Genomic DNA, 12461 nt, shown 5'->3' with positions numbered 1-12461 from the left:
TAGTTCAAGTCCAAAGGCCGTCTGCTGCTCTGGGGAGGTGAGTCTTTGTTCTATTAAGGCCTTCAACTGATTGGATGAGGCCCACCCACATTATGGAGGACAATCTGCTTTACTCAGAGTGCACCAATTTAAATGTAAATCTCATCCACGAAAACATCCTCACAGAAATATCCAAAATAGTGTTTTACCAAATATCTGGGCATCTTGGGCACCCAAGCTGACACATAAAATTAACCATCACACAGATGTTCCCTTAGATCTCTGACTAACGCCATGTTCCTCAAGAATTAGTTCTCCCATCTTTTCCTCAGAAAGCCTTCCCATAAACCCATCCTCAGGTGGAAGTTTGCTTCCTTGAACTAAATTCCCAGACTACCCTTCTCTAATGCCCCTCGCTGGAACCTAGTCCCTGAGCATGGGGATTTTTCACTTTTTGGTTCACATCTGTATCTCTAGGACCTAAACTGTCACCAACTATATTGTAGGCACTCCATTAAAAGTTGATGAATGAATGATGGAATGAATTGCATTTCATTTCTGTTTGTCAGTCTTATTTGAAAGGAGAGACAGTCTTAACTACATTTTGTACTCAATACCTAGCATGAACTAAGAGCTCAGTAAATGCTTCCTGAAAGAATAAATGGGTAAGTGACCTACCAAATGCCTGCTGTGTATCTTTCCTTATTCCTGATTAATTTTATTCTCTTCCAATAATTCAAAAAATTTTATACAGATTCTCATTGCTCTATGGGTGGAGAAACTATACTAGCAACTAGGATTACAAGTCAGAAAATGCTGGTGGTAGGAATCAGACATCAGCAGTTTTTAAAGTCCTGCAGGTGATCCCAGTGGGTGGGAATCCTTGTAGTACTGGGTACAGTTAAAGTGGGGAGGATGTTAAGGAAGGCTAAAAACAGTGGATATCTCTGTGGAAGGCAGGGCCAAATGGGAACACCAGAAAGGAGGCTTTGAGTGGGTTCCAGAGGAAGAGGGAAGGACACCTACAGAGGAGAGAGAGAAATCCTGAAAAGAAAGTTCTGGGATGTTTTGTAAGCACTCTCAGTACTTATCGTGCACCAGGCACCATGCTAAGTGCTTTACATGCACTGCCACCCCCTTTTTTTTTAAACATCTTTATTGGAGTATAATTGCTTTACAATGGTGTGTTAGTTTCTGCTTTATAACAAAGTGAATCAGCTATACGTATACATATAACCCCATATAACATATAGCCCCTGTGCTATGCTGCTGCTTCCCAATGGCTATAAATTTTACATTTGTTAGTGTATGTCAGTGTTACTCTCTCACTTCCTCCCAGTTTACCCTTCCCCCTCCCTGTGTCCTAAAGTCCATTCTCTACGTCTGTGTCTTTATTCCTGTCCTGCCCCTAGGTTCATCAGAACCTTTTTTTTTTTATATTCCATATATATGTGTTAGCATATGGTATTTGTTTTTATCTTTCTGACTTACTTCACTCTGTATGACAGACTCTAGGCCCATCCATCTCACTACAAATAACTCGATTTCATTTCTTTTTATGGCTGAGTAATATTCCATTTTATATATGTGCCACATCTTCTTTATCCATTCATCTGTCGATGGACACTTATGTTGCTTTCATGTCCTGGCTATTGTAAATAGTGCTGCAATGAACATTGTGGTACATGTCTCATTTTTTTTTTCTAACACCTTTATTGGAGTGTAATTGCTTTACATTGCTGTGTTAGTTTCTGCTTTATAACAAAGTGAATCAGCTATACATATACATATAACCCCATACCTCCTCCCTCTTACATCTCCCTCCCACCCTCCCTATCCCACCCCTCTAGGTGGTCACAAACCACCGAGCTGCTCTCCCTGTGCTATGTGGCTGCTTCCCACTAGCTATCTGTTTTACATTTGGTAGTATATATATGTCCATGCCACTCTCTCACTTTGTCCTAGCTTACCCTTCCCCCCTCCCTGTGTCCTCAAGTCTTTTCCCTACATCTGCATCTTTATTCCTGTCCTGCCCCTAGGTTCTTCAAAACCTTTTTTTTCCTTTATATTCCATATATATGTGTTAGCATATGGTATTTGTTTTTCTCTTTCTGACTTACTTCACTCTGTATGACAGACTCTAGGTCCATCCACCTCACTACAGATAACTCAATTTCGTTTCTTATTATGGCTGAGTAAAATTCCATTGTACATATGTGCCACATCTTCTTTATCCATTCATCTGTCGATGGACACTTAGGTTGCTTCCATGTCCTGGCTATTGTAAATAGAGCTGCAATGAACATTGTGGTACATGACTCTTTTTGAATTATGGTTTTCTTAGGGTATATGCCGAGGAGTGGATTCCTGGGTCGTATGGTAGTTCTATTTTTAGTTTTTTAAGGAAACTCCATACTGTTCTCCATAGTGGCTGTATCAATTTACATTCCCACCAAAAGTGCAAGATGGTTCCCTTTTCTCCACACCCTGTCCAGCATTTATTGTTTGTAGATTTTTTGATGATGGCCGTTCTGATGGGTGTGAGGTGATACCCCATTGCAGTTTTGATTTGCATTTCTCTAATGATTAGTGATGTTGAGCATCCTTTCATGTGTTTGTTGGCAGTCTGTATATCTTCTTTGGAGAAATGTCTATTTAGGTCTTCTGCCCATTTTCGTATTGGATTGTTTGTTTTTTTGTTATTGAGCTGCATGAGCTGCCTGTGTATTTGGGAGATTAATCATTTGTCAGTTGCTTCATTTGCAAATACTTTCTCCCATCCTGAGTGTTGTCTCTTTGTCTCGTATATGGTTTCCTTTGCTTTGCAAAAGCTTTTAAGTTTCATTAGGTCCCATTTGTTTATTTTTGTTTTTCTTTCCATTTCTCTAGGAGGTGGGTCAAAAAGGATCTTGCTGTGATTTATGTCATAGAGCGTTCTGCCTGTGTTTTCCTCTAAGAGTTTTATAGTGTCTGGCCTTACATTTAGGTCTTGAATCCATTTTGAGTTTATTTTTGTGTATGGTGTTAGGAAGTGTTCTAATTTCATTATTTTACATGTAGCTGTCCAGTTTTCGCAGCACCACTTATTGAAGAGGCTGTCTTTTCTCTATTGTATGTTCTTCTCTCCTTTATCAAAGATAAAGTAACCATATGTGTGTGGGTTTATCTCTGGGCTTTCTATCCTGTTCCATTGATCTATATTTCTGTTTTCGTGCCAGTACCATACTGTCTTTTTTTTTTTTTTTTTTTTTTTTAAACATCTTTATTGGGGTATAATTGCTTTACAATGGTGTGTTAGTTTCTGCTTTACAACAAAGTGAATCAGCTATACATATACATATGTTCCCATATGTCTTCCCTCTTGCGTCTCCCTCCCTCCCACTCTCCCCATCCCACCCTTCCAGGCTGTCACAAAGCACCGAGCTAATATCCCTGTGCCTTGCGGCTGCTTCCCCCTAGCTATCTACCTTACTACGTTTGTTAGTGTGTATATGTCCATGACTCTCTCTCGCCCTGTCAAAACTCACCCTTCCCCCTCCCCATATCCTCAAGTCCGTTCTCCAGTAGGTCTGCGTCTTTATTCCTATCTTACCCCTAGGTTCTTCATGACATTTTTTTCCCTTAAATTCCATATATATGTGTTAGCATACGGTATTTGTCTTTTTCTTTCTGACTTACTTCACTCTGTATGACAGATTCTAGGTCTATCCATCTCATTACAAATAGCTCAATTTCATTTCTTTTTAAGGCTGAGTAATATTCCATTGTGTACATGTGCCACATCTTCTTTATCCATTCATCCGATGATGGGCGCTTAGGTTGTTTCCATGTCCTGGCTATTGTAAATAGAGCTGCAATGAACATTTTGGTACATGACTCTCTTTGAATTTTGGTTTTCTCAGGGTATATGCCAAGTAGTGGGATTGCTGGGTCATATGGTAATTCTATTTGTAGTTTTTTAAGGAACCTCCATACTGTTCTCCACAGTGACTGAACCAATTCACATTCCCACCAGCAGTGCAAGAGTGTCCCCTTTTCTCCACACCCTCTCCAGCATTTATTGTTTCTAGATTTTTTGATGATGGCCATTCTGACTGGTGTGAGATGATATCTCATTGTAGTTTTGATTTGCATTTCTCTAATGATTAATGATGTTGAGCATTCTTTCATGTGTTTGTTGGCATTCTGTATATCTTCTTTGGAGAAATGTCTATTTAGGTCTTCTGCCCATTTTTGGATGGGGTTGTTTGTTTTTTTGTTATTGAGCTGCATGAGCTGCTTGTAAATTTTGGAGATTAATCCTTTGTCAGTTGCTTCATTTGCAAATGTTTTCTCCCATTCTGAGGGTTGTCTTTTGGTCTTAGTTATGGTTTCCTTTGCTGTGCAAAAGCTTTGAAGTTTCATTAGGTCCCATTTGTTTATTTTTGTTTTTATTTCCATTACTCTAGGAGGTGGGTCAGAAAGGATCTTGCTGTGATTTATGTCATAGAGTGTTCTTCCTATGTTTTCTTCTAAGAGTTTGATAGTTTCTGGCCTTACATTTAGGTCTTTAATCCATTTTGAGCTTATTTTTGTGTATGGTGTTAGGGAGTGATCTAATCTCATACTTTTACATGTACCTGTCCAGTTTTCCCAGCACCACTTATTGAAGAGGCTGTCCTTTCTCCACTGTACATTCCTGCCTCCTTTATCAAAGATAAGGTGTCCATATGTGCGTGGGTTTATCTCTGGGCTTTCTATCCTGTTCCACTGATCTATCTTTCTGTTTTTGTGCCAGTACCATACTGTCTTGATTACTGTTGCTTTGTAATATAGTCTGAAGTCAGGGAGCCTTATTCCTCCAGCTCCTTTTTTCGTTCTCAAGATTGCTTTGGCTATTCGGGGTCTTTTGTGTTTCCATACAAATTGCGAAATTTTTTGTTCTAGTTCTGTGAAAAATGCCAGTGGTAGTTTGATAGGGATTGCATTGAATCTGTAGATTGTTTTGGGTAGTTGAGTCATTTTCACAATGTTGATTCTTCCCATCCAAGAACATGGTATATCTCTCCATCTATTTGTATCATCTTTAATTTCTTTCATCAGTGTCTTATAATTTTCTGCATACAGGTCTTTCGTATCCTTAGGTAGGTTTATTCCTAGATATTTTATTCTTTTTGTTGCAATGGTAAATGGGAGTGTTTTCTTGATTTCACTTTCAGATTTTTCATCATTAGTATATAGGAATGCCAGAGATTTCTGTGCATTAATTTTGTATCCTGCTACTTTACGAAATTCATTGATTAGCTCTAGTAGTTTTCTGGTAGCATCTTTAGGATTCTCTATGTATAGTATCATGTCATCTGCAAACAGTGACAGCTTTACTTCTTCTTTTCCGATTTGGATTCCTTTTATTTCCTTTTCTTCTCTGATTGCTGTGGCTAAAACTTCCAAAACTATGTTGAATAAGAGTGGTGAGAGTGGGCAACCTTGTCTTGTTCCTGATCTTAGTGGAAATGCTTTCAGTTTTTCACCATTGAGGATGATGTTTGCTGTGGGCTTGTCATATATGGCTTTTATTATGTTTAGGAAAGTTCCCTCTATGCCTACTTTCTGGAGGGTTTTTATCATAAATGGGTGTTGAATTTTGTCGAAAGCTTTCTCTGCATCTATTGAGATGATCATATGGTTTTTCTCCTTCAATTTGTTAATATGGTTTATCACATTGATAGATTTGCGTATATTGAAGAATCCTTGCATTCCTGGAATAAACCCCACTTGATCATGGTGTATGATCCTTTTAATGTGCTGTTGGATTCCGTTTGCTAGTATTTTGTTGAGGATTTTTGCATCTATGTTCATCAGTGATATTGGCCTGTAGTTTTCTTTCTTTGTGACATCCTTGTCTGGTTTTGGTATCAAGGTGATACCATACTGTCTTGATTACTGTAGCTTTGTAGTATATTCTGAAGCCCTGGAGCCTGATTCCTCCAGTTCCGTTTTTCTTTCTCAATATTTCTTTGGCTATTCAGGGTCTTTTGTATTTCCATACAAATTGTGAAATTTTTTTGTTCTAGTTCTGTAAAAAATGCCATTGGTAGTTTGATAGGGATTGCCTTGAATCTGTAGATTGTTTTGGGTAGTATAGTCATTTTCGCAACGTTGATTCTTTCAATCCAAGAACATGGTATATCTCTCCATGTGTTTGTATCATCTTTAATTTCTTTCATCAGTGTCTTATAGTTTTCTGCATACAGGTCTTTTTACTCCTTAGGTAGGTTTATTCCTAGGTATTTTATTCTTTTTGTTGCAATGGTAAGTGGGAGTGTTTCCTTAATTTCTCTTTCAGGTTTTTCATTATTAGTGTATAGGAATGCGAGAGATATCTGTGCATTAATTTTGTTTCCTGCTACTTTACCAGATTCATTGATTAGCTCTAGTAGTTTTCTGGTAGAGTCTTTAGGATTCTCTATGTATAGTATCATGTCATATGCAAATGGTGACAGTTTTACTTCTTCTTTTCCAATTTGGATTCCTTGTATTTCTTTTTCTTCTCTGATTGTCTTGGCTAAAACTTCCCAAACTATGTTGAATAAGAGTGGTGAGAGAGGGCAACCTTGTCTTTTTCCTGATCTTAGAGGAAATGGTTTCAGTTTTTCACCATTGAGAACAATGTTGGCTGTGGGTTTGTCATATATGGCCTTTATTATGTTGAGTTAGGTTCCCTCTGTGCCTACTTTCTGGAGAGTTTTTATCATAAATGGGTGTTGAATTTTATTGAAAGCTTTTTCTGCATCTATTGAGATTATCATATGGTTTTTGTATTCGATTTGTTAATAGGATGTATCACATTGATTGATTTGCGTATACTGAAGAATCCTTGCATTCCTGGATAAACCCCACTTGATCATGGTGTATGATCCTTTTAATGTGCTGTTGAGTTCTGTTTGCTAGTATTTTGTTGAGGATTTTTGCATCTGTGTTCATGGGTGATATTGGCCTGTAGTTTCCTTTTTTTGCAACGTCTTTGGTTTTGGTATCAGGGTGATGGTGGACTCATAGAATGAATTTAGGAGTGTTCCTTCCTCTGCTATATTTTGGAAGAGTTTGAGAAGGATAGGTGTTATCTCTTCTCTAAATGTTTGATAGAATTTCACTGTGAAGCCATCTGGTCCTGGGCTGTTGTTTGTTGGAAGATTTTTAATCACAGTTTCCATTTCTGCCCCTTGTTTTCATCATAGCCTTGCAAGTTGCGTTTCTTTTTTTACAGATGAGTATATTGAAGTTTCGTATAGTTTAAGTTCTTCAATACCTTACACCAAGTGAACAGAACAGCAAAATTTCAAGTCTATGATTGTATGGTTACAAAGTTTATCTTCTCTCCAGCACACCAGTGGGTCTCAGCCCCAAATGCACAGAAGGACCCCAATGTATGCCGCACTTAAGATCTGTTGTATCAGGATCTCCGGGTAAGAGACCCAGGTATCAGTGTTTTATTTTAAATCCTACTGGTGTTTCTAAAGTGCCGCCGGGGTTGAAAAGCATGACTACAACCACGATGGATCCTCCACCGCTTTGCCAACCTTCCCACCATGGGCTCAAGGTGCTCTCATCCAAGAAAAGAGACTTGACTCAATCCGTTTATAAATGGCCTGCTCCCAATTCAGATAAGGGAGCCTGAATTTGCCAGGTAATTTGAAGTGCTCTTTATAGGTATCTGCTTTGATTTTAGTGAGACTTTTATCTCCCGTTGTTACTTTGAGTTAATAAATGGATTACGCCATGCCCAGGCTCTGACTCTCCACAAAGGGTGTTGCTCAGTGCCACTCTGCCTTTGTGAGTTTTATAACACAGCTGGTACTTTACACATCCTACTCCATTCCAAAAATAGTTAGGTAATGCTGGGCCACACACACATACACACATGCCCCACAAATGAATCAGGGCATGGTAGATGTCATGAAGCAGTTATTAAGTTTAATATCAGATTTCCTTCTAATAATTTTGAGGACACAGAACTCATTTTTCTTTGTATTATAGAAATATGTAGGTAATGTCCATGGTCGCTAACTCCACCTGAAATCGAATGCGTTTGTGCAAGACCCTGATACCATATCAAAATTCAGTCTGGTATTTTGATGCATGATATGTATGTAAAAAATTAAACTGATCAGTTTAATCTCAATCCCAATAAGAAAGATTAAGGGGAAAAAACAGTAAAAACAGATAATATAGGGTAGAAGATCTCTACCCTGGCTGCACATTAGAACGTAGGAGGTCTTTTAAACGAACAGAATCCACCCCCCAGAGACTGATTCGATTGATTCACTTGGTCCCTTTGGAGCCCAGTCATTGTTATTTTAAAAGCTCTGTGGATGATTCAGATCTGCCGTTTCTTACCTTCCCCAGGCCTTCCACTGTTGTAAAAGATGGGTATTACGTGAGAATATTCTGATTCACATGTTTCCTGTCCGTGATGGGAAAGATGATGATAATGATGACAGTAACTCTAATTGAATTTGCTCTTACAAGTGCTTTACATATAGTAACTCATTTAGTACTCACAAGAGCTATTTTATGAGAGCAACATTATTATCATCTCTTTGCAGATGACAAACAGGTGTAGAGAGATTAAGTAACTCACTGCAGGACTTGGCAGAAGTGGGACATGAATCCAGAGTCTGGTTTCGCATGCCATCTTGTTACAGCCTCCAGTGAGACCATGAAATAAGCTCCATGATGTCACCCCAGCTCGCCCCTCAGGTTCCCTTTCCCTTTTCCTGATTTTGCATTGTCTAATCTAGGTTCAGGTTCACCGATCCCAGTAATGGTGATAAGGAACATGAGATTCCTCCACCCTGCCGTCTAACTCCTACACCCAACTTTGCAGTGGGACCGCCCCAAGTCTTCAAGATTCAAGGGAGTACTGCTAGGTAGCGAATTTGTTTTGGAAAAGGAAACATTTTTATTTCTCAATACAACAGAAAAAATTTAAGGCTTTGGAACCAGACAGATAGAAGATCAAAGTTATGTACCTTTATTTATTAATCCTAGTAATCCAATTAATTTAATCTGACACTCAGTTTCTTAATCCATTAAATAGACATACTAAATTTTAAATCATAGTATTTTAAAAAATTAAGTGCAATAAAATTTTAAATCATAGTATTTTAAAAAATTAAGTGGAATAAAATATATAAAGGTCCTTGGACATATTAGGCACTCAATACACATGGGTTGCCTCCCCTTTAACTCTGCTCCCATTTCACATATACAGTTAGCTTCACACCTAGGAATTTTGTTCAGCTTCTAAATTTCTGCTTTCCTTTATTCCTTTAACCTCTAGGTTTAAAAATGCTGTATGGGGCAGCCAACATTGTGTATGTAAAAGGTTTACATTTACATTCACTAATTTACCAGGTAAATTAGCGAGCTACTTAACAAAACTTTAGGGCCCTAAAAAAATTAGGAACACAGATTGCTTCTTAAAACCCTATAAACACCACCCCTCTGCTACCAATCCATCCAAATACCTAAAATCCCCGCCTTCAGATCTCACTAAGGAACTGTTAGAAAAGATTGCCTTTATCTAAATAAAGCATGTGTCACCTTATTTTGCTTACAACTAGTTACATGTCGGAACCTCCATATGCCATTACCATTAATGTGCAAAATGAGAGCAGGTGAAAGTCTGGGGGAAAAAAAGGGTAGATTTTTTTTTGTTTTAAACAAATAAAATCTTACTTGAGTACACTTCAACTGTAGCCTTAAACTATAGAGAAAAGAAAAGATTTTGGCAAACCCAAATAGCCTTTAAAGTTTCCAATGTATCTAGTTGCTGTATAGTTCATGAAAAATGCCTATTTTTCTTAATATTTATGGTGGGCTGGTTAATCAAGTCATAATACGATACTTTTACTACTTAAGAGTACAATGAAATGGAAATCATTCTTTTCTATAGGTATCTGGCTTTTCATGGGGGCATGGCTGATACTTCTATCTGCTATGGAATATTTCTCCTCTCTTTCTAAACTGTTTCTTCCCTAAACAGTTCATTTTCTGTGAGGTTTATTTCATTTTCTTGATACAGTTCAGTCATTAGTTTCTTGTCAAGCTTTTGAACCTTGCTTTTAATCTTTACATTTTCTGATTCCAAAGATGCACAATTGCTTTGAAGAGTTTTAATATGTAAGCTCTTTTATCTTCTCTAGCTAACCTTACTACATATTTGATAAATTTTTCAGAGGTTTGTAAGGAAGCATTTGCTTGAAGGCATATATGTCTTCAAAGCTTCCCATCCAAGTGGTCCCAAGTTCTGACCCTTTTATCATACTCAGTTCCTACTGACCATCATCCATGTCATCTCCAAGGATAGCGAGCAAACCTGTTATCTTCAAGCATCATTCTTTCAGATTCTGGACCTGATGATGCTTCTTATGTAGAGAATTTTCCAAACATACCTTTGCATTTTCAACTGTCCCTCCACCCCATGTTTACTGAGTTTACTTACTCTCTCTTTCCATCCTTTACCCCCATATGAAATAGTTTTAAACTTTCCTAAAGATTGGAATTTTATAGAAACTTTTCTACAATACTATCTATAGTTATGTTTTACTCTTCTGACATAAATTTTAAGGTTATTTTGGCTTAAGTCACTTGGGATTAGATGTGTTCCAATTTAAACTTCATTGGCTATATTGTATCCTTCTTGTAACATTAATGGTCACCCCATCATGTTCTGCATGTTTCCCCCATCTTTTCCTAGCAAGTCTATTTTAACCTTAATAAAAGGTAGGATCTATTCCATTTGTAAATATCTGCCTCCATACTTAGCATTTCAAATAACTTTGTTTCAAGTCTGGCCTCCAAAAAAGAGGTCTCCAGTGTTTCATATTCTTACTTAAAATGCTAGAGTCTGGGGCTTCCCTGCTGGCACCGTGGTTGAGAATCCACCTGCCGATGCAGGGGACACGGGTTCGTGCCCCAGTCCGGGAAGATCCCACATGCCGCGGAGGGGCTGGGCCTGTGAGCCATGGCCACTGAGCCTGCGTGTCTGGAGCCTGTGCTCTGCAACGGGAGAGGCCACAACAGTGAGAGGCCTGCGTACCGCAAAAAAAAGAAAAAAAAGAAAATGCTAGAGTCTGTCATAAATTTTAACTTTTTCTTCATCTAGGACAGAAAACATTCTGTACAGCTCTTTGTTCCTATTAGCTTTTAGCTATAAGAAAACCCAGTGATACCTGCTCATACCATCATCTCACAGGGGAAAAATCTCAGAGTCCTGGACCTGGACTCACACTTGCAGATATAGTGCTCACAGCCTTGCACAGTGTCTACAAGATAAGCCTGCAGTAAAGCTGTGTGCCTGTTAGTGTGACTTCTGTGGGACCAGTGGCTGCTTCAGAGCCATAGACTACTACTGGTCACAACAGACTGCGGGGAGCCCAGAATATTCCACTCAGAACCAAGGCAACAATTGGCAATCAAGACAAACCATAGGGAGGGGGTCAAGGATGTGGACACCTTCCCTCTCACTATTGTCCCATGATGGAACACAAAAAAAGTAGTGATATTTGTATGACCTCCAAGGAAAATGGGTGAGGATGTTACTGACCCACCCCACCTGGAAGCCACAAAGGATAAGCAATCCATGTATTGTCACACCTGTGAATCTTCCACACTTGCTGGCTGTCAGGAAACTCTCCTGCCCATCTCATGTGCTAAGGCTCCTTTTTCTTTTTACCAGACATCTAAGCTTCAGTCCAAGAAATGCATCCTGCCTTGAACGATCTCCCCAGAATACACCCCACCCCCAGTTTATTGCTTTTCATTAATAGTGTGTGTGTGTGTGTATGTGTGTGTATGTGTTGGGCATTAGAAGGGGTTTTGCTTGGCTTCATATAGCAACTGTAGATTTGTCTTTTCTCCTTTTAATTCTATTTTTCCTTCATGTGTTTTGAAGCTCTTTTTTTATTTGTATGTCTTCTTGATGAATTCATCGGGTTTTTTTTACTGAAATCCCTCTTGATCTCTGATAATACACCTTGTATTGGTGTCTAATGTATCCAATGTGTTTTAATATAGGCACACCAACATTTTCTGGTATAACTTTTTGTATTCTTTTACTTTCAACCAATCTGTGTTTTTATACTTAAAGTGTATTTCTTTTAAAAAAGCATATAGTTTGGTCCTTCTTTTTTTACTCTGTTTGATAATGGAGTGTTTATTCCATTTATATTTAATGTAATGTTTGCTATTTTTAGGTTTAAGCCTACCATCTTGATATTTGTTTTCTCTTTGTCTCATCTGTTCTTTGTTCTTGAGTTCCTTATTTCTTGGCCTTCTTTTGACGTAACTAAATATTTTATCTCCTCTATTGATTTTTTAAACTGTATCTCAGTGGAATTTTTTTTCACTAGTTATTTCTTGAGATTTTAAAATATGTATCTTTAACTTATTCCCTACTTTCAAATAATATTTCTGAAAGAACAGTCTTAAGAACCTTA

This window comes from Phocoena phocoena, chromosome 13 (assembly GCF_963924675.1).
Source record: "Phocoena phocoena chromosome 13, mPhoPho1.1, whole genome shotgun sequence".
NCBI lineage: Eukaryota > Metazoa > Chordata > Mammalia > Artiodactyla > Phocoenidae > Phocoena > Phocoena phocoena.
The sequence above is the reverse complement of the archived record's forward strand: the minus strand, read 5'-3'. Positions refer to the sequence as shown.